This window comes from Taudactylus pleione, unplaced genomic scaffold (assembly GCF_031769625.1).
Source record: "Taudactylus pleione unplaced genomic scaffold, aTauple2 ptg001184l, whole genome shotgun sequence".
Classification (NCBI taxonomy): Eukaryota; Metazoa; Chordata; class Amphibia; order Anura; family Myobatrachidae; genus Taudactylus; species Taudactylus pleione.
In genome coordinates this window covers 481,984-497,500 of record NW_028285585.1, presented here as the reverse complement: position 1 = coordinate 497,500, position 15,517 = coordinate 481,984, and the positions used below count along the sequence as shown (strand labels likewise).

Below are 15,517 nucleotides of genomic sequence, written 5' to 3'. Positions count from 1 at the left end.
TTTAATTTTTTCAACTTATCAATGAATTTACTTGAGTTAAGAAGTAATAGAGGTCTAAAATTATTGGTTTGGGGCACCTACAGCCAAAGCACACTGGACATGCCCAATATCGTCTTATCTTGGAAGCTATGCAGTGTTGGGCCTGGTTAGTACTTGGATGGGAGACCACCTAGGAATCCCAGGTGCTGTAGGTAATTTTATACTGCCATAACAGTCTTTTCTATTACATTTTACAATTAATTTTTTCAACTTATCAATGAATTTACTTGAGTTAAGAAGTAATAGAGGTCTAAAGTTAATGCTTTTGAGCACCTACAGCCAAACCACACTGGACATGCCCAATCTCGTTTGATCTTGGAAGCTATGCAGTGTTGGGACTGGTTAGTACTTGGACGGGAGACCACCTGGGAATGCCAGGTGCTGTAGGTACTTTTATACTGCCATAACATTCTTTTCTATTACATTTTACATTTCATTTTTCAACTAATCATTGAATTTACTTGAGTTAAGAAGTAAAAGAGGTCTAAAGTTAATGTTTTTGAGCACCTACAGCCAAACCACACTGGACATGCCCAATCTCGACTGAACTTGGAAGCTATGCAGTGTTGGGCCTGGTTAGTACTTGGATGGGAGACCACCTGGGAATACCAGGTGCTGTAGGTAATTTTATACTGCCATAACATTCTTTTCTATTACATTTTACATTTAATTTTTTCAACTTATCAATGAATTTACTTGAGTTAAGAAGTAATAGAGGTCTAAAGTTAATGTTTTTGAGCACCTACAGCCAAACCACACAGGACATGCCCAATCTCGTCTGAACTTGGAAGCTATGCAGTGTTGGGCCTGGTTAGTACTTGGATGGGAGACCACCTGGGAATACCAGGTGCTGTAGGTAATTTTATACTGCCATAACATTCTTTTCTATTACATTTTACATTTAATTTTTTCAACTTATCAATGAATTTACTTGAGTTAAGAAGTAATAGAGGTCTTAAGTTAATGGTTTTGGGCACCTACAGCCAAACCACACTGGACATGCCCAATCTCATCTGATCTTGGAAGCTATGCAGTGTTGGGCCTGGTTAGTACTTGAATGGGAGACCACCTGGGAATACCAGGTGCTGTAGGTAATTTTATACTGCCATAACATTCTTTTCCATTACATTTTACATTTCATTTTTCAACTTATCATTGAATTTACTTGAGTTAAGAAGTAAAAGAGGTCTAAAGTTAATGTTTTTGAGCACCTACAGCCAAACCACACTGGACATGCCCAATCTCGTCTGATCTTGGAAGCTATGCAGTGGTGGGCCAGGTTAGTACTTGGATTGGAGACCACCTAGGAATCCCAGGTGCTGTAGGTAATTTTATACTGCCATAACAGTCTTTTCTACTACATTTTACAATTAATTTTTTCAACTTATCAATGAATTTACTTGAGTTAAGAAGTAATAGAGGTCTAAAGTTAATGCTTTTGAGCACCTACAGCCAAACCACACTGGACATGCCCAATCTCGTCTGATCTTGGAAGCTATGCAGTGTTGGGCCTGGATAGTACTTGGAGGGGAGACCACCTGGGAATACCAGGTGCAGTAGGTAATTTTATATAGCCATTACATTCTTTTCTATTACATTTTACATTACATTTTTTCAACTTATCAATGAATTTTCTTGAGTTAAGAAGTAAAAGAGGTCTAAAGTTAATGTTTTTGAGCACCTACAGTCAAACCACACTGGACATGCCCAATCTCATCTGATCTTGGAAGCTATGCAGTGTTGGGCCTGGTTAGTACTTGGATGGAAAACCACCTGGGAATACCAGGTGCTGTAGGTAATTTTATACTGCCATAACATTCTTTTCTATTACATTTTACATTTAATTTTTTCAACTTATCAATGAATTTACTTGAGTTAAGAAGTAATAGAGGTCTAAATTTAATGCTTTTGAGCACCTACTGCCAAACCACACTGGACATGCCCAATCTCGTCTGATCTTGTAAGCTTTGCTGTGTTGGGCCTGGTTTGTACTTGGATGGGAGACCACCTGAGAATACCAGTTGCTGTAGGAAATTTTATAGAGCCAAAACATTCTTTTCTATTACATTTTACATTTAATTTTTTCAACTTATCAATGAATTTACTTGAGTTAAGAAGTAAAAGAGGTCTAAAGTTAATGTTTTTGAGCACCTACTGCCAAACCACACTGGACATGCCCAATCTTGTTTGATCTTGGAAGCTATGCAGTGTTGGGCCTGGTTAGTACTTGGATGGGAGACCACCTGGGAATACCAGGTGCTGTAGGTAATTTTATACTGCCATAACATTCTTTTCTATTACATTTTACATTTAATTTTTTCAACTTATCAATGAATTTACTTGAGTTAAGAAGTAATAGAGGTCTTAAGTTAATGGTTTTGGGCACCTACAGCCAAACCACACTGGACATGCCCAATCTCGTCTGATCTTGGAAGCTATGCAGTGTTGGGCCTGGTTAGTACTTGGATGGGAGACCACCTGGGAATACCAGGAGCTGTAGGTAATTTTATACTGCCAAAACTTTCTTTTCTATTACATTTTACATTTCATTTTTCAACTTATCATTGAATTTACTTGAGTTAAGAAGTAAAAGAGGTCTAAAGTTAATGTTTTTGAGCACCTACAGCCAAACCACACTGGACATGCCCAATCTCGTCTGATCTTGGAAGCTATGCAGTGTTGGGCCTGGTTAGTACTTGGTTGGGAGACCACCTAGGAATCCCAGTTGCTGTAGGTAATTTTATACTGCCATAACAGTCTATTCTATTACATTTTACATTTAATTTTTTCAACTTATCAATGAATTTACTTGAGTTAAGAAGTAATAGAGGTCTAAATTTAATGCTTTTGAGCACCTACTGCCAAACCACACTGGACATGCCCAATCTCGTTTGATCTTGGAAGCTATGCAGTGTTGGGCCTGATTAGTACTTGGATGGGAGACCTCCTGGGAATACCAGGTGCTGTAGGTAATTTTATACTGCCATAACATTCTTTTCTATTACATTTTACATTTAATTTTTTCAACTTATCAATGAATTTACTTGAGTTAAGAAGTAATAGAGGTCTAAAATTATTGGTTTGGGGCACCTACAGCCAAAGCACACTGGACATGCCCAATATCGTCTGATCTTGGAAGCTATGCAGTGTTGGGCCTGGTTAGTACTTGGATGGGAGACCACCTAGGAATCCCAGGTGCTGTAGGTAATTTTATACTGCCATAACAGTCTTTTCTATTACATTTTACAATTAATTTTTTCAACTTATCAATGAATTTACTTGAGTTAAGAAGTAATAGAGGTCTAAAGTTAATGCTTTTGAGCACCTACAGCCAAACCACACTGGACATGCCCAATCTCGTTTGATCTTGGAAGCTATGCAGTGTTGGGCCTGGTTAGTACTTGGACGGGAGACCACCTGGGAATGCCAGGTGCTGTAGGTACTTTTATACTGCCATAACATTCTTTTCTATTACATTTTACATTTCATTTTTCAACTAATCATTGAATTTACTTGAGTTAAGAAGTAAAAGAGGTCTAAAGTTAATGTTTTTGAGCACCTACAGCCAAACCACACTGGACATGCCCAATCTCGACTGAACTTGGAAGCTATGCAGTGTTGGGCCTGGTTAGTACTTGGATGGGAGACCACCTGGGAATACCAGGTGCTGTAGGTAATTTTATACTGCCATAACATTCTTTTCTATTACATTTTACATTTAATTTTTTCAACTTATCAATGAATTTACTTGAGTTAAGAAGTAATAGAGGTCTAAAGTTAATGTTTTTGAGCACCTACAGCCAAACCACACAGGACATGCCCAATCTCGTCTGAACTTGGAAGCTATGCAGTGTTGGGCCTGGTTAGTACTTGGATGGGAGACCACCTGGGAATACCAGGTGCTGTAGGTAATTTTATACTGCCATAACATTCTTTTCTATTACATTTTACATTTAATTTTTTCAACTTATCAATGAATTTACTTGAGTTAAGAAGTAATAGAGGTCTTAAGTTAATGGTTTTGGGCACCTACAGCCAAACCACACTGGACATGCCCAATCTCATCTGATCTTGAAAGCTATGCAGTGTTGGGCCTGGTTAGTACTTGAATGGGAGACCACCTGGGAATACCAGGTGCTGTAGGTAATTTTATACTGCCATAACATTCTTTTCCATTACATTTTACATTTCATTTTTCAACTTATCATTGAATTTACTTGAGTTAAGAAGTAAAAGAGGTCTAAAGTTAATGTTTTTGAGCACCTACAGCCAAACCACACTGGACATGCCCAATCTCATCTGATCTTGGAAGCTATGCAGTGGTGGGCCAGGTTAGTACTTGGATTGGAGACCACCTAGGAATCCCAGGTGCTGTAGGTAATTTTATACTGCCATAACAGTCTTTTCTACTACATTTTACATTTAATTTTTTCAACTTATCAATGAATTTACTTGAGTTAAGAAGTAATAGAGGTCTAAAGTTAATGCTTTTGAGCACCTACAGCCAAACCACACTGGACATGCCCAATCTCGTCTGATCTTGGAAGCTATGCAGTGTTGGGCCTGGTTAGTACTTGGGGGGGAGACCACCTGGGAATACCAGGTGCTGTAGGTAATTTTATATAGCCATTACATTCTTTTCTATTACATTTTACATTACATTTTTTCAACTTATCAATGAATTTTCTTGAGTTAAGAAGTAAAAGAGGTCTAAAGTTAATGTTTTTGAGCACCTACAGTCAAACCACACTGGACATGCCCAATCTCGTCTGATCTTGGAAGCTATGCAGTGTTGGGCCTGGTTAGTACTTGGATGGAAAACCACCTGGGAATACCAGGTGCTGTAGGTAATTTTATACTGCCATAACATTCTTTTCTATTACATTTTACATTTAATTTTTTCAACTTATCAATGAATTTACTTGAGTTAAGAAGTAATAGAGGTCTAAAGTTAATGTTTTTGAGCACCTACAGCCAAACCACACTGGACATGCCCAATCTCGTCTGATCTTGGAAGCTATGCAGTGTTGGGCCTGGTTAGTACTTGGAGGGGAGACCACCTGGGAATACCAGGTGCTGTTGGTAATTTTATATAGCCATTACATTCTTTTCTATTACATTTTACATTTAATTTTTTCAACTTATCAATGAATTTACTTGAGTTAAGAAGTAATAGAGGTCTAAAATTAATGTTTTTGAGCACGTACAGCCAAACCACACTGGACATGCCCAATATCATCTGATCTTGGAAGCTATGCAGTGTTGGGCCTGGTTAGTACTTGAATGGGAGACCACCTAGGAATCCCAGGTGCTGTAGGTAATTTTATACTGCCATAACAGTCTATTCTACTACATTTTACATTTAATTTTTTCAACTTATCAATGAATTTACTTGAGTTAAGAAGTAATAGAGGTCTAAAGTTAATGCTTTTGAGCACCTACAGCCAAACCACACTGGACATGCCCAATCTCGTCTGATCTTGGAAGCTATGCAGTGTTGGGCCTGGTTAGTACTTGGACAGGAGACCACCTGGGAATACCAGGTGCTGTAGGTAATTTTATATAGCCATAACATTATTTTCTATTACATTTTACATTACATTTTTTCAACTTATCAATGAATTTACTTGAGTTAAGAAGTAAAAGAGGTCTAAAGTTAATGTTTTTGAGCACCTACAGTCAAACCACACTGGACATGCCCAATCTCTTCTGATCTTGGAAGCTATGCAGTGTTGGGCCTGGTTAGTACTTGGAGGGGAGACCACCTGGGAATACCAGGTGCTGTAGGTAATTTTATATAGCCATTACATTCTTTTCTATTACATTTTACATTTAATTTTTTCAACTTATCAATGAATTTACTTGAGTTAAGAAGTAATAGAGGTCTAAAATTAATGTTTTTGAGCACGTACAGCCAAACCACACTGGACATGCCCAATATCATCTGATCTTGGAAGCTATGCAGTGTTGGGCCTGGTTAGTACTTGAATGGGAGACCACCTAGGAATCCCAGGTGCTGTAGGTAATTTTATACTGCCATAACAGTCTATTCTACTACATTTTACATTTAATTTTTTCAACTTATCAATGAATTTACTTGAGTTAAGAAGTAATAGAGGTCTAAAGTTAATGCTTTTGAGCACCTACAGCCAAACCACACTGGACATGCCCAATCTCGTCTGATCTTGGAAGCTATGCAGTGTTGGGACTGGTTAGTACTTGGAAGGGAGACCACCTGGGAATACCAGGTGCTGTAGGTAATTTTATATAGCCATAACATTATTTTCTATTACATTTTACATTTAATTTTTTCAACTTATCAATGAATTTACTTGAGTTAAGAAGTAATAGAGGTCTAAATTTAATGCTTTTGAGCACCTACAGCCAAACCACACTGGACATGCCCAATCTCGTCTGATCTTGTAAGCTTTGCTGTGTTGGGCCTGGTTTGTACTTGGATGGGAGACCACCTGAGAATACCAGTTGCTGTAGGAAATTTTATACAGCCAAAACATTCTTTTCTATTACATTTTACATTTAATTTTTTCAACTTATCAATGAATTTACTTGAGTTAAGAAGTAAAAGAGGTCTAAAGTTAATGTTTTTGAGCACCTACTGCCAAACCACACTGGACATGCCCAATCTTGATTGATCTTGGAAGCTATGCAGTGTTGGGCCTGATTAGTACTTGGATGGGAGACCTCCTGGGAATACCAGGTGCTGTCGGTAATTTTATACTGCCATAACATTCTTTTCTATTACATTTTACATTTAATTTTTTCAACTTATCAATGAATTTACTTGAGTTAAGAAGTAATAGAGGTCTAAAGTTAATGGTTTTGGGCAACTACAGCCAAACCACACTGGACATGCCCAATCTCATCTGATCTTGGAAGCTATGCAGTGTTGGGCCTGGTTAGTACTTGGATGGGAGCCCACCTAGGAATCCCAGGTGCTGTATGTAATTTTATACTGCCATAACAGTCTTTTCTATTACATTTTACAATTAATTTTTTCAACTTATCAATGAATTTACTTGAGTTAAGAAGTAATAGAGGTCTAAAGTTAATGCTTTTGAGCACCTACAGCCAAACCACACTGGACATGCCCAATCTCGTTTGATCTTGGAAGCTATGCAGTGTTGGGCCTGGTTAGTACTTGGACCGGAGACCACCTAGGAATCCCAGTTGCTGTAGGTAATTTTATACTGCCATAACAGTCTATTCTATTACATTTTACATTTAATTTTTTCAACTTATCAATGAATTTACTTGAGTTAAGAAGTAATAGAGGTCTAAATTTAATGCTTTTGAGCACCTACTGCCAAACCACACTGGACATGCCCAATCTCGTTTGATCTTGGAAGCTATGCAGTGTTGGGCCTGATTAGTACTTGGATGGGAGACCTCCTGGGAATACCAGGTGCTGTAGGTAATTTTATACTGCCATAACATTCTTTTCTATTACATTTTACATTTAATTTTTTCAACTTATCAATGAATTTACTTGAGTTAAGAAGTAATAGAGGTCTAAAATTATTGGTTTGGGGCACCTACAGCCAAAGCACACTGGACATGCCCAATATCGTCTGATCTTGGAAGCTATGCAGTGTTGGGCCTGGTTAGTACTTGGATGGGAGACCACCTAGGAATCCCAGGTGCTGTAGGTAATTTTATACTGCCATAACAGTCTTTTCTATTACATTTTACAATTAATTTTTTCAACTTATCAATGAATTTACTTGAGTTAAGAAGTAATAGAGGTCTAAAGTTAATGCTTTTGAGCACCTACAGCCAAACCACACTGGACATGCCCAATCTCGTTTGATCTTGGAAGCTATGCAGTGTTGGGCCTGGTTAGTACTTGGACGGGAGACCACCTGGGAATGCCAGGTGCTGTAGGTACTTTTATACTGCCATAACATTCTTTTCTATTACATTTTACATTTCATTTTTCAACTAATCATTGAATTTACTTGAGTTAAGAAGTAAAAGAGGTCTAAAGTTAATGTTTTTGAGCACCTACAGCCAAACCACACTGGACATGCCCAATCTCGACTGAACTTGGAAGCTATGCAGTGTTGGGCCTGGTTAGTACTTGGATGGGAGACCACCTGGGAATACCAGGTGCTGTAGGTAATTTTATACTGCCATAACATTCTTTTCTATTACATTTTACATTTAATTTTTTCAACTTATCAATGAATTTACTTGAGTTAAGAAGTAATAGAGGTCTAAAGTTAATGTTTTTGAGCACCTACAGCCAAACCACACAGGACATGCCCAATCTCGTCTGAACTTGGAAGCTATGCAGTGTTGGGCCTGGTTAGTACTTGGATGGGAGACCACCTGGGAATACCAGGTGCTGTAGGTAATTTTATACTGCCATAACATTCTTTTCTATTACATTTTACATTTAATTTTTTCAACTTATCAATGAATTTACTTGAGTTAAGAAGTAATAGAGGTCTTAAGTTAATGGTTTTGGGCACCTACAGCCAAACCACACTGGACATGCCCAATCTCATCTGATCTTGAAAGCTATGCAGTGTTGGGCCTGGTTAGTACTTGAATGGGAGACCACCTGGGAATACCAGGTGCTGTAGGTAATTTTATACTGCCATAACATTCTTTTCCATTACATTTTACATTTCATTTTTCAACTTATCATTGAATTTACTTGAGTTAAGAAGTAAAAGAGGTCTAAAGTTAATGTTTTTGAGCACCTACAGCCAAACCACACTGGACATGCCCAATCTCATCTGATCTTGGAAGCTATGCAGTGGTGGGCCAGGTTAGTACTTGGATTGGAGACCACCTAGGAATCCCAGGTGCTGTAGGTAATTTTATACTGCCATAACAGTCTTTTCTACTACATTTTACATTTAATTTTTTCAACTTATCAATGAATTTACTTGAGTTAAGAAGTAATAGAGGTCTAAAGTTAATGCTTTTGAGCACCTACAGCCAAACCACACTGGACATGCCCAATCTCGTCTGATCTTGGAAGCTATGCAGTGTTGGGCCTGGTTAGTACTTGGGGGGGAGACCACCTGGGAATACCAGGTGCTGTAGGTAATTTTATATAGCCATTACATTCTTTTCTATTACATTTTACATTACATTTTTTCAACTTATCAATGAATTTTCTTGAGTTAAGAAGTAAAAGAGGTCTAAAGTTAATGTTTTTGAGCACCTACAGTCAAACCACACTGGACATGCCCAATCTCGTCTGATCTTGGAAGCTATGCAGTGTTGGGCCTGGTTAGTACTTGGATGGAAAACCACCTGGGAATACCAGGTGCTGTAGGTAATTTTATACTGCCATAACATTCTTTTCTATTACATTTTACATTTAATTTTTTCAACTTATCAATGAATTTACTTGAGTTAAGAAGTAATAGAGGTCTAAAGTTAATGTTTTTGAGCACCTACAGCCAAACCACACTGGACATGCCCAATCTCGTCTGATCTTGGAAGCTATGCAGTGTTGGGCCTGGTTAGTACTTGGAGGGGAGACCACCTGGGAATACCAGGTGCTGTTGGTAATTTTATATAGCCATTACATTCTTTTCTATTACATTTTACATTTAATTTTTTCAACTTATCAATGAATTTACTTGAGTTAAGAAGTAATAGAGGTCTAAAATTAATGTTTTTGAGCACGTACAGCCAAACCACACTGGACATGCCCAATATCATCTGATCTTGGAAGCTATGCAGTGTTGGGCCTGGTTAGTACTTGAATGGGAGACCACCTAGGAATCCCAGGTGCTGTAGGTAATTTTATACTGCCATAACAGTCTATTCTACTACATTTTACATTTAATTTTTTCAACTTATCAATGAATTTACTTGAGTTAAGAAGTAATAGAGGTCTAAAGTTAATGCTTTTGAGCACCTACAGCCAAACCACACTGGACATGCCCAATCTCGTCTGATCTTGGAAGCTATGCAGTGTTGGGCCTGGTTAGTACTTGGACAGGAGACCACCTGGGAATACCAGGTGCTGTAGGTAATTTTATATAGCCATAACATTATTTTCTATTACATTTTACATTACATTTTTTCAACTTATCAATGAATTTACTTGAGTTAAGAAGTAAAAGAGGTCTAAAGTTAATGTTTTTGAGCACCTACAGTCAAACCACACTGGACATGCCCAATCTCTTCTGATCTTGGAAGCTATGCAGTGTTGGGCCTGGTTAGTACTTGGAGGGGAGACCACCTGGGAATACCAGGTGCTGTAGGTAATTTTATATAGCCATTACATTCTTTTCTATTACATTTTACATTTAATTTTTTCAACTTATCAATGAATTTACTTGAGTTAAGAAGTAATAGAGGTCTAAAATTAATGTTTTTGAGCACGTACAGCCAAACCACACTGGACATGCCCAATATCATCTGATCTTGGAAGCTATGCAGTGTTGGGCCTGGTTAGTACTTGAATGGGAGACCACCTAGGAATCCCAGGTGCTGTAGGTAATTTTATACTGCCATAACAGTCTATTCTACTACATTTTACATTTAATTTTTTCAACTTATCAATGAATTTACTTGAGTTAAGAAGTAATAGAGGTCTAAAGTTAATGCTTTTGAGCACCTACAGCCAAACCACACTGGACATGCCCAATCTCGTCTGATCTTGGAAGCTATGCAGTGTTGGGACTGGTTAGTACTTGGAAGGGAGACCACCTGGGAATACCAGGTGCTGTAGGTAATTTTATATAGCCATAACATTATTTTCTATTACATTTTACATTTAATTTTTTCAACTTATCAATGAATTTACTTGAGTTAAGAAGTAATAGAGGTCTAAATTTAATGCTTTTGAGCACCTACAGCCAAACCACACTGGACATGCCCAATCTCGTCTGATCTTGTAAGCTTTGCTGTGTTGGGCCTGGTTTGTACTTGGATGGGAGACCACCTGAGAATACCAGTTGCTGTAGGAAATTTTATACAGCCAAAACATTCTTTTCTATTACATTTTACATTTAATTTTTTCAACTTATCAATGAATTTACTTGAGTTAAGAAGTAAAAGAGGTCTAAAGTTAATGTTTTTGAGCACCTACTGCCAAACCACACTGGACATGCCCAATCTTGATTGATCTTGGAAGCTATGCAGTGTTGGGCCTGATTAGTACTTGGATGGGAGACCTCCTGGGAATACCAGGTGCTGTCGGTAATTTTATACTGCCATAACATTCTTTTCTATTACATTTTACATTTAATTTTTTCAACTTATCAATGAATTTACTTGAGTTAAGAAGTAATAGAGGTCTAAAGTTAATGGTTTTGGGCAACTACAGCCAAACCACACTGGACATGCCCAATCTCATCTGATCTTGGAAGCTATGCAGTGTTGGGCCTGGTTAGTACTTGGATGGGAGCCCACCTAGGAATCCCAGGTGCTGTATGTAATTTTATACTGCCATAACAGTCTTTTCTATTACATTTTACAATTAATTTTTTCAACTTATCAATGAATTTACTTGAGTTAAGAAGTAATAGAGGTCTAAAGTTAATGCTTTTGAGCACCTACAGCCAAACCACACTGGACATGCCCAATCTCGTTTGATCTTGGAAGCTATGCAGTGTTGGGCCTGGTTAGTACTTGGACCGGAGACCACCTGGGAATGCCAGGTGCTGTAGGTACTTTTATACTGCCATAACATTCTTTTCTATTACATTTTACATTTCATTTTTCAACTAATCATTGAATTTACTTGAGTTAAGAAGTAAAAGAGGTCTAAATTTAATGTTTTTGAGCACCTACAGCCAAACCACACTGGACATGCCCAATCTCGACTGAACTTGGAAGCTATGCAGTGTTGGGCCTGGTTAGTACTTGGATGGGAGACCACCTGGGAATACCAGGTGCTGTAGGTAATTTTAAACTGCCATAACATTCTTTTCTATTACATTTTACATTTAATTTTTTCAACTTATCAATGAATTTACTTGAGTTAAGAAGTAATAGAGGTCTAAAGTTAATGTTTTTGAGCACCTACAGCCAAACCACACAGGACATGCCCAATCTTGTCTGAACTTGGAAGCTATGCAGTGTTGGGCCTGGTTAGTACTTGGATGGGAGACCACCTGGGAATACCAGGTGCTGTAAGTAATTTTATACTGCCATAACATTCTTTTCTATTACATTTTACATTTAATTTTTTCAACTTATCAATGAATTTACTTGAGTTAAGAAGTAATAGAGGTCTAAAGTTAATGTTTTTGAGCACCTACAGCCAAACCACACTGGACATGCCCAATCTCGTCTGATCTTGGAAGCTATGCAGTGTTGGGCCTTTTTAGTACTTGGTTGGGAGACCACCTAGGAATCCCAGTTGCTGTAGTTAATTTTATACTGCCATAACAGTCTATTCTATTACATTTTACATTTGATTTTTTCAACTTATCAATGAATTTACTTGAGTTAAGAAGTAATAGAGGTCAAAAGTTAATGCTTTTGAGCACCTACAGCCAAACCACACTGGACATGCCCAATCTCGTTTGATCTTGGAAGCTATGCAGTGTTGGGCCTGGTTAGTACTTAGATGGGAGACCACCTGGGAATACCAGGTGCTGTAGGTAATTTTATACTGCCATAACATTCTTTTCTATTACATTTTACATTTAATTTTTTCAACTTATCAATGAATTTACTTGAGTTAAGAAGTAATAGAGGTCTAAAGTTAATGGTTTTGGGCACCTACAGCCAAACCACACTGGACATGCCCAATATCATTTGATCTTGGAAGCTATGCAGTGTTGGGCCTGGTTAGTACTTGGATGGGAGACGACCTGGGAATACCAGGAGCTGTAGGTAATTTTATACTGCCAAAACTTTCTTTTCTATTACATTTTACATTGCATTTTTCAACTTATCATTGAATTTACTTGAGTTAAGAAGTAAAAGAGGTCTAAAGTTAATGTTTTTGAGCACCTACAGCCAAACCACACTGGACATGCCCAATCTCGTCTGATCTTGGAAACTATGCAGTGTTGGGCCTGGTTAGTACTTGGATGGGAGACCACCTGGGAATACCAGGTGCTGTAAGTAATTTTATACTGCCATAACATTCTTTTCTATTACATTTTACATTTAATTTTTTCAACTTATCAATGAATTTACTTGAGTTAAGAAGTAATAGAGGTCTAAAGTTAATGTTTTTGAGCACCTACAGCCAAACCACACTGGACATGCCCAATCTCGTCTGATCTTGGAAGCTATGCAGTGTTGGGCCTTTTTAGTACTTGGTTGGGAGACCACCTAGGAATCCCAGTTGCTGTAGTTAATTTTATACTGCCATAACAGTCTATTCTATTACATTTTACATTTGATTTTTTCAACTTATCAATGAATTTACTTGAGTTAAGAAGTAATAGAGGTCAAAAGTTAATGCTTTTGAGCACCTACAGCCAAACCACACTGGACATGCCCAATCTCGTTTGATCTTGGAAGCTATGCAGTGTTGGGCCTGGTTAGTACTTAGATGGGAGACCACCTGGGAATACCAGGTGCTGTAGGTAATTTTATACTGCCATAACATTCTTTTCTATTACATTTTACATTTAATTTTTTCAACTTATCAATGAATTTACTTGAGTTAAGAAGTAATAGAGGTCTAAAGTTAATGGTTTTGGGCACCTACAGCCAAACCACACTGGACATGCCCAATATCATTTGATCTTGGAAGCTATGCAGTGTTGGGCCTGGTTAGTACTTGGATGGGAGACGACCTGGGAATACCAGGAGCTGTAGGTAATTTTATACTGCCAAAACTTTCTTTTCTATTACATTTTACATTGCATTTTTCAACTTATCATTGAATTTACTTGAGTTAAGAAGTAAAAGAGGTCTAAAGTTAATGTTTTTGAGCACCTACAGCCAAACCACACTGGACATGCCCAATCTCGTCTGATCTTGGAAACTATGCAGTGTTGGGCCTGGTTAGTACTTGGATGGGAGACCACCTAGGATACCCAGGTGCTGTAGGTAACTTTATACTGCCATAACAGTCTATTCTATTACATTTTACATTTAATTTTTTCAACTTATCAATGAATTTACTTGAGTTAAGAAGTAATAGAGGTCTAAAGTTAATGGTTTTGGGCACCTACAGCCAAACCACACTGGACATGCCCAATATCATCTGATCTTGGAAGCTATGCAGTGTTGGGCCTGGTTAGTACTTGGACGGGAGACCACCTGGGAATGCCAGGTGCTGTAGGTACTTTTATACTGCCATAACATTCTTTTCTATTACATTTTACATTTCATTTTTCAACTAATCATTGAATTTACTTGAGTTAAGAAGTAAAAGAGGTCTAAAGTTAATGTTTTGGAGCACCTACAGCCAAACCACACTGGACATGCCCAATCTCGACTGAACTTGGAAGCTATGCAGTGTTGGGCCTGGTTAGTACTTGGATGGGAGACCACCTGGGAATACCAGGTGCTGTAGGTAATTTTATACTGCCATAACATTCTTTTCTATTACATTTTACATTTAATTTTTTCAACTTATCAATGAATTTACTTGAGTTAAGAAGTAATAGAGGTCTAAAGTTAATGTTTTTGAGCACCTACAGCCAAACCACACTGGACATGCCCAATCTCGTCTGATCTTGGAAGCTATGCAGTGTTGGGCCTGGTTAGTACTTGGAGGGGAGACCACCTGGGAATACCAGGTGCTGTAGGTAATTTTATATAGCCATTACATTCTTTTCTATTACATTTTACATTTAATTTTTTCAACTTATCAATGAATTTACTTGAGTTAAGAAGTAATAGAGGTCTAAAATTAATGTTTTTGAGCACGTACAGCCAAACCACACTGGACATGCCCAATATCATCTGATCTTGGAAGCTATGCAGTGTTGGGCCTGGTTAGTACTTGAATGGGAGACCACCTAGGAATCCCAGGTGCTGTAGGTAATTTTATACTGCCATAACAGTCTATTCTACTACATTTTACATTTAATTTTTTCAACTTATCAATGAATTTACTTGAGTTAAGAAGTAATAGAGGTCTAAAGTTAATGCTTTTGAGCACCTACAGCCAAAGCACACTGGACATGCCCAATCTCGTCTGATCTTGGAAGCTATGCAGTGTTGGGCCTGGTTAGTACTTGGACAGGAGACCACCTGGGAATACCAGGTGCTGTAGGTAATTTTATATAGCCATAACATTATTTTCTATTACATTTTACATTACATTTTTTCAACTTATCAATGAATTTACTTGAGTTAAGAAGTAAAAGAGGTCTAAAGTTAATGTTTTTGAGCACCTACAGCCAAACCACACAGGACATGCCCAATCTTGTCTGAACTTGGAAGCTATGCAGTGTTGGGCCTGGTTAGTACTTGGATGGGAGACCACCTGGGAATACCAGGTGCTGTAGGTAATTTTATACTGCCATAACATTCTTTTCTATTACATTTTACATTTAATTTTTTCAACTTA

At 37.8% G+C, this 15,517-nt stretch overlaps 3 non-coding genes and 62 pseudogenes across 3 annotated transcripts; all 65 read left to right on the top strand.

Moving 5' to 3' along the window:
• Positions 1-75: 75 nt before the first annotated feature.
• LOC148453003 (5S ribosomal RNA) lies at positions 76-194 on the top strand (annotated as a pseudogene).
• Positions 195-310: 116 nt separating this feature from the next.
• On the top strand, positions 311-429 carry LOC148453002 (5S ribosomal RNA; annotated as a pseudogene).
• A 115-nt stretch (positions 430-544) lies between these two features.
• LOC148453001 (5S ribosomal RNA) lies at positions 545-663 on the top strand (annotated as a pseudogene).
• A 116-nt stretch (positions 664-779) lies between these two features.
• LOC148453000 (5S ribosomal RNA) lies at positions 780-898 on the top strand (annotated as a pseudogene).
• Positions 899-1,014: 116 nt separating this feature from the next.
• LOC148452999 (5S ribosomal RNA) lies at positions 1,015-1,133 on the top strand. The gene has a single exon (XR_015875050.1). It is a non-coding gene; the product is annotated as a 5S ribosomal RNA (ribosomal RNA).
• A 115-nt stretch (positions 1,134-1,248) lies between these two features.
• On the top strand, positions 1,249-1,367 carry LOC148452998 (5S ribosomal RNA; annotated as a pseudogene).
• Positions 1,368-1,483: 116 nt separating this feature from the next.
• LOC148452997 (5S ribosomal RNA) lies at positions 1,484-1,602 on the top strand (annotated as a pseudogene).
• A 116-nt stretch (positions 1,603-1,718) lies between these two features.
• Positions 1,719-1,837, top strand: LOC148452996 (5S ribosomal RNA; annotated as a pseudogene).
• Positions 1,838-2,188: 351 nt separating this feature from the next.
• On the top strand, positions 2,189-2,307 carry LOC148452995 (5S ribosomal RNA; annotated as a pseudogene).
• Positions 2,308-2,423: 116 nt separating this feature from the next.
• Positions 2,424-2,542, top strand: LOC148452994 (5S ribosomal RNA; annotated as a pseudogene).
• Positions 2,543-2,657: 115 nt separating this feature from the next.
• Positions 2,658-2,776, top strand: LOC148452993 (5S ribosomal RNA; annotated as a pseudogene).
• Positions 2,777-2,892: 116 nt separating this feature from the next.
• On the top strand, positions 2,893-3,011 carry LOC148452992 (5S ribosomal RNA; annotated as a pseudogene).
• A 116-nt stretch (positions 3,012-3,127) lies between these two features.
• LOC148452991 (5S ribosomal RNA) lies at positions 3,128-3,246 on the top strand (annotated as a pseudogene).
• A 116-nt stretch (positions 3,247-3,362) lies between these two features.
• On the top strand, positions 3,363-3,481 carry LOC148452990 (5S ribosomal RNA; annotated as a pseudogene).
• A 115-nt stretch (positions 3,482-3,596) lies between these two features.
• LOC148452989 (5S ribosomal RNA) lies at positions 3,597-3,715 on the top strand (annotated as a pseudogene).
• A 116-nt stretch (positions 3,716-3,831) lies between these two features.
• LOC148452988 (5S ribosomal RNA) lies at positions 3,832-3,950 on the top strand (annotated as a pseudogene).
• A 116-nt stretch (positions 3,951-4,066) lies between these two features.
• Positions 4,067-4,185, top strand: LOC148452987 (5S ribosomal RNA; annotated as a pseudogene).
• Positions 4,186-4,300: 115 nt separating this feature from the next.
• Positions 4,301-4,419, top strand: LOC148452986 (5S ribosomal RNA; annotated as a pseudogene).
• Positions 4,420-4,535: 116 nt separating this feature from the next.
• Positions 4,536-4,654, top strand: LOC148452985 (5S ribosomal RNA; annotated as a pseudogene).
• Positions 4,655-4,770: 116 nt separating this feature from the next.
• Positions 4,771-4,889, top strand: LOC148452984 (5S ribosomal RNA; annotated as a pseudogene).
• A 116-nt stretch (positions 4,890-5,005) lies between these two features.
• Positions 5,006-5,124, top strand: LOC148452983 (5S ribosomal RNA; annotated as a pseudogene).
• Positions 5,125-5,240: 116 nt separating this feature from the next.
• LOC148452982 (5S ribosomal RNA) lies at positions 5,241-5,359 on the top strand (annotated as a pseudogene).
• Positions 5,360-5,475: 116 nt separating this feature from the next.
• LOC148452981 (5S ribosomal RNA) lies at positions 5,476-5,594 on the top strand (annotated as a pseudogene).
• A 116-nt stretch (positions 5,595-5,710) lies between these two features.
• LOC148452980 (5S ribosomal RNA) lies at positions 5,711-5,829 on the top strand (annotated as a pseudogene).
• Positions 5,830-5,945: 116 nt separating this feature from the next.
• LOC148452979 (5S ribosomal RNA) lies at positions 5,946-6,064 on the top strand (annotated as a pseudogene).
• Positions 6,065-6,180: 116 nt separating this feature from the next.
• LOC148452978 (5S ribosomal RNA) lies at positions 6,181-6,299 on the top strand (annotated as a pseudogene).
• Positions 6,300-6,415: 116 nt separating this feature from the next.
• Positions 6,416-6,534, top strand: LOC148452977 (5S ribosomal RNA; annotated as a pseudogene).
• A 116-nt stretch (positions 6,535-6,650) lies between these two features.
• Positions 6,651-6,769, top strand: LOC148452976 (5S ribosomal RNA; annotated as a pseudogene).
• A 116-nt stretch (positions 6,770-6,885) lies between these two features.
• LOC148452975 (5S ribosomal RNA) lies at positions 6,886-7,004 on the top strand (annotated as a pseudogene).
• Positions 7,005-7,120: 116 nt separating this feature from the next.
• Positions 7,121-7,239, top strand: LOC148452974 (5S ribosomal RNA; annotated as a pseudogene).
• Positions 7,240-7,355: 116 nt separating this feature from the next.
• Positions 7,356-7,474, top strand: LOC148452973 (5S ribosomal RNA; annotated as a pseudogene).
• A 116-nt stretch (positions 7,475-7,590) lies between these two features.
• On the top strand, positions 7,591-7,709 carry LOC148452972 (5S ribosomal RNA; annotated as a pseudogene).
• A 116-nt stretch (positions 7,710-7,825) lies between these two features.
• Positions 7,826-7,944, top strand: LOC148452971 (5S ribosomal RNA; annotated as a pseudogene).
• Positions 7,945-8,059: 115 nt separating this feature from the next.
• On the top strand, positions 8,060-8,178 carry LOC148452970 (5S ribosomal RNA; annotated as a pseudogene).
• Positions 8,179-8,294: 116 nt separating this feature from the next.
• On the top strand, positions 8,295-8,413 carry LOC148452969 (5S ribosomal RNA; annotated as a pseudogene).
• Positions 8,414-8,529: 116 nt separating this feature from the next.
• On the top strand, positions 8,530-8,648 carry LOC148452968 (5S ribosomal RNA; annotated as a pseudogene).
• A 115-nt stretch (positions 8,649-8,763) lies between these two features.
• On the top strand, positions 8,764-8,882 carry LOC148452967 (5S ribosomal RNA; annotated as a pseudogene).
• A 116-nt stretch (positions 8,883-8,998) lies between these two features.
• On the top strand, positions 8,999-9,117 carry LOC148452966 (5S ribosomal RNA; annotated as a pseudogene).
• A 116-nt stretch (positions 9,118-9,233) lies between these two features.
• On the top strand, positions 9,234-9,352 carry LOC148452965 (5S ribosomal RNA; annotated as a pseudogene).
• A 116-nt stretch (positions 9,353-9,468) lies between these two features.
• Positions 9,469-9,587, top strand: LOC148452964 (5S ribosomal RNA; annotated as a pseudogene).
• A 116-nt stretch (positions 9,588-9,703) lies between these two features.
• LOC148452963 (5S ribosomal RNA) lies at positions 9,704-9,822 on the top strand (annotated as a pseudogene).
• Positions 9,823-9,938: 116 nt separating this feature from the next.
• On the top strand, positions 9,939-10,057 carry LOC148452962 (5S ribosomal RNA; annotated as a pseudogene).
• A 116-nt stretch (positions 10,058-10,173) lies between these two features.
• On the top strand, positions 10,174-10,292 carry LOC148452961 (5S ribosomal RNA; annotated as a pseudogene).
• A 116-nt stretch (positions 10,293-10,408) lies between these two features.
• On the top strand, positions 10,409-10,527 carry LOC148452960 (5S ribosomal RNA; annotated as a pseudogene).
• A 116-nt stretch (positions 10,528-10,643) lies between these two features.
• LOC148452959 (5S ribosomal RNA) lies at positions 10,644-10,762 on the top strand (annotated as a pseudogene).
• A 116-nt stretch (positions 10,763-10,878) lies between these two features.
• Positions 10,879-10,997, top strand: LOC148452958 (5S ribosomal RNA; annotated as a pseudogene).
• Positions 10,998-11,113: 116 nt separating this feature from the next.
• LOC148452957 (5S ribosomal RNA) lies at positions 11,114-11,232 on the top strand (annotated as a pseudogene).
• Positions 11,233-11,348: 116 nt separating this feature from the next.
• Positions 11,349-11,467, top strand: LOC148452956 (5S ribosomal RNA; annotated as a pseudogene).
• A 116-nt stretch (positions 11,468-11,583) lies between these two features.
• LOC148452955 (5S ribosomal RNA) lies at positions 11,584-11,702 on the top strand (annotated as a pseudogene).
• A 115-nt stretch (positions 11,703-11,817) lies between these two features.
• On the top strand, positions 11,818-11,936 carry LOC148452954 (5S ribosomal RNA; annotated as a pseudogene).
• A 116-nt stretch (positions 11,937-12,052) lies between these two features.
• On the top strand, positions 12,053-12,171 carry LOC148452953 (5S ribosomal RNA; annotated as a pseudogene).
• Positions 12,172-12,287: 116 nt separating this feature from the next.
• Positions 12,288-12,406, top strand: LOC148452952 (5S ribosomal RNA; annotated as a pseudogene).
• Positions 12,407-12,522: 116 nt separating this feature from the next.
• On the top strand, positions 12,523-12,641 carry LOC148452951 (5S ribosomal RNA). Its single transcript, XR_015875126.1, has one exon. It is a non-coding gene; the product is annotated as a 5S ribosomal RNA (ribosomal RNA).
• A 116-nt stretch (positions 12,642-12,757) lies between these two features.
• LOC148452950 (5S ribosomal RNA) lies at positions 12,758-12,876 on the top strand (annotated as a pseudogene).
• A 115-nt stretch (positions 12,877-12,991) lies between these two features.
• Positions 12,992-13,110, top strand: LOC148452949 (5S ribosomal RNA; annotated as a pseudogene).
• A 116-nt stretch (positions 13,111-13,226) lies between these two features.
• On the top strand, positions 13,227-13,345 carry LOC148452948 (5S ribosomal RNA; annotated as a pseudogene).
• Positions 13,346-13,461: 116 nt separating this feature from the next.
• On the top strand, positions 13,462-13,580 carry LOC148452947 (5S ribosomal RNA). The gene has a single exon (XR_015875125.1). It is a non-coding gene; the product is annotated as a 5S ribosomal RNA (ribosomal RNA).
• A 116-nt stretch (positions 13,581-13,696) lies between these two features.
• LOC148452946 (5S ribosomal RNA) lies at positions 13,697-13,815 on the top strand (annotated as a pseudogene).
• A 115-nt stretch (positions 13,816-13,930) lies between these two features.
• Positions 13,931-14,049, top strand: LOC148452945 (5S ribosomal RNA; annotated as a pseudogene).
• A 116-nt stretch (positions 14,050-14,165) lies between these two features.
• On the top strand, positions 14,166-14,284 carry LOC148452944 (5S ribosomal RNA; annotated as a pseudogene).
• A 115-nt stretch (positions 14,285-14,399) lies between these two features.
• LOC148452943 (5S ribosomal RNA) lies at positions 14,400-14,518 on the top strand (annotated as a pseudogene).
• Positions 14,519-14,634: 116 nt separating this feature from the next.
• Positions 14,635-14,753, top strand: LOC148452942 (5S ribosomal RNA; annotated as a pseudogene).
• Positions 14,754-14,869: 116 nt separating this feature from the next.
• Positions 14,870-14,988, top strand: LOC148452941 (5S ribosomal RNA; annotated as a pseudogene).
• Positions 14,989-15,104: 116 nt separating this feature from the next.
• LOC148452940 (5S ribosomal RNA) lies at positions 15,105-15,223 on the top strand (annotated as a pseudogene).
• Positions 15,224-15,339: 116 nt separating this feature from the next.
• LOC148452939 (5S ribosomal RNA) lies at positions 15,340-15,458 on the top strand (annotated as a pseudogene).
• The last annotated feature ends 59 nt before the right edge of the window (positions 15,459-15,517 follow it).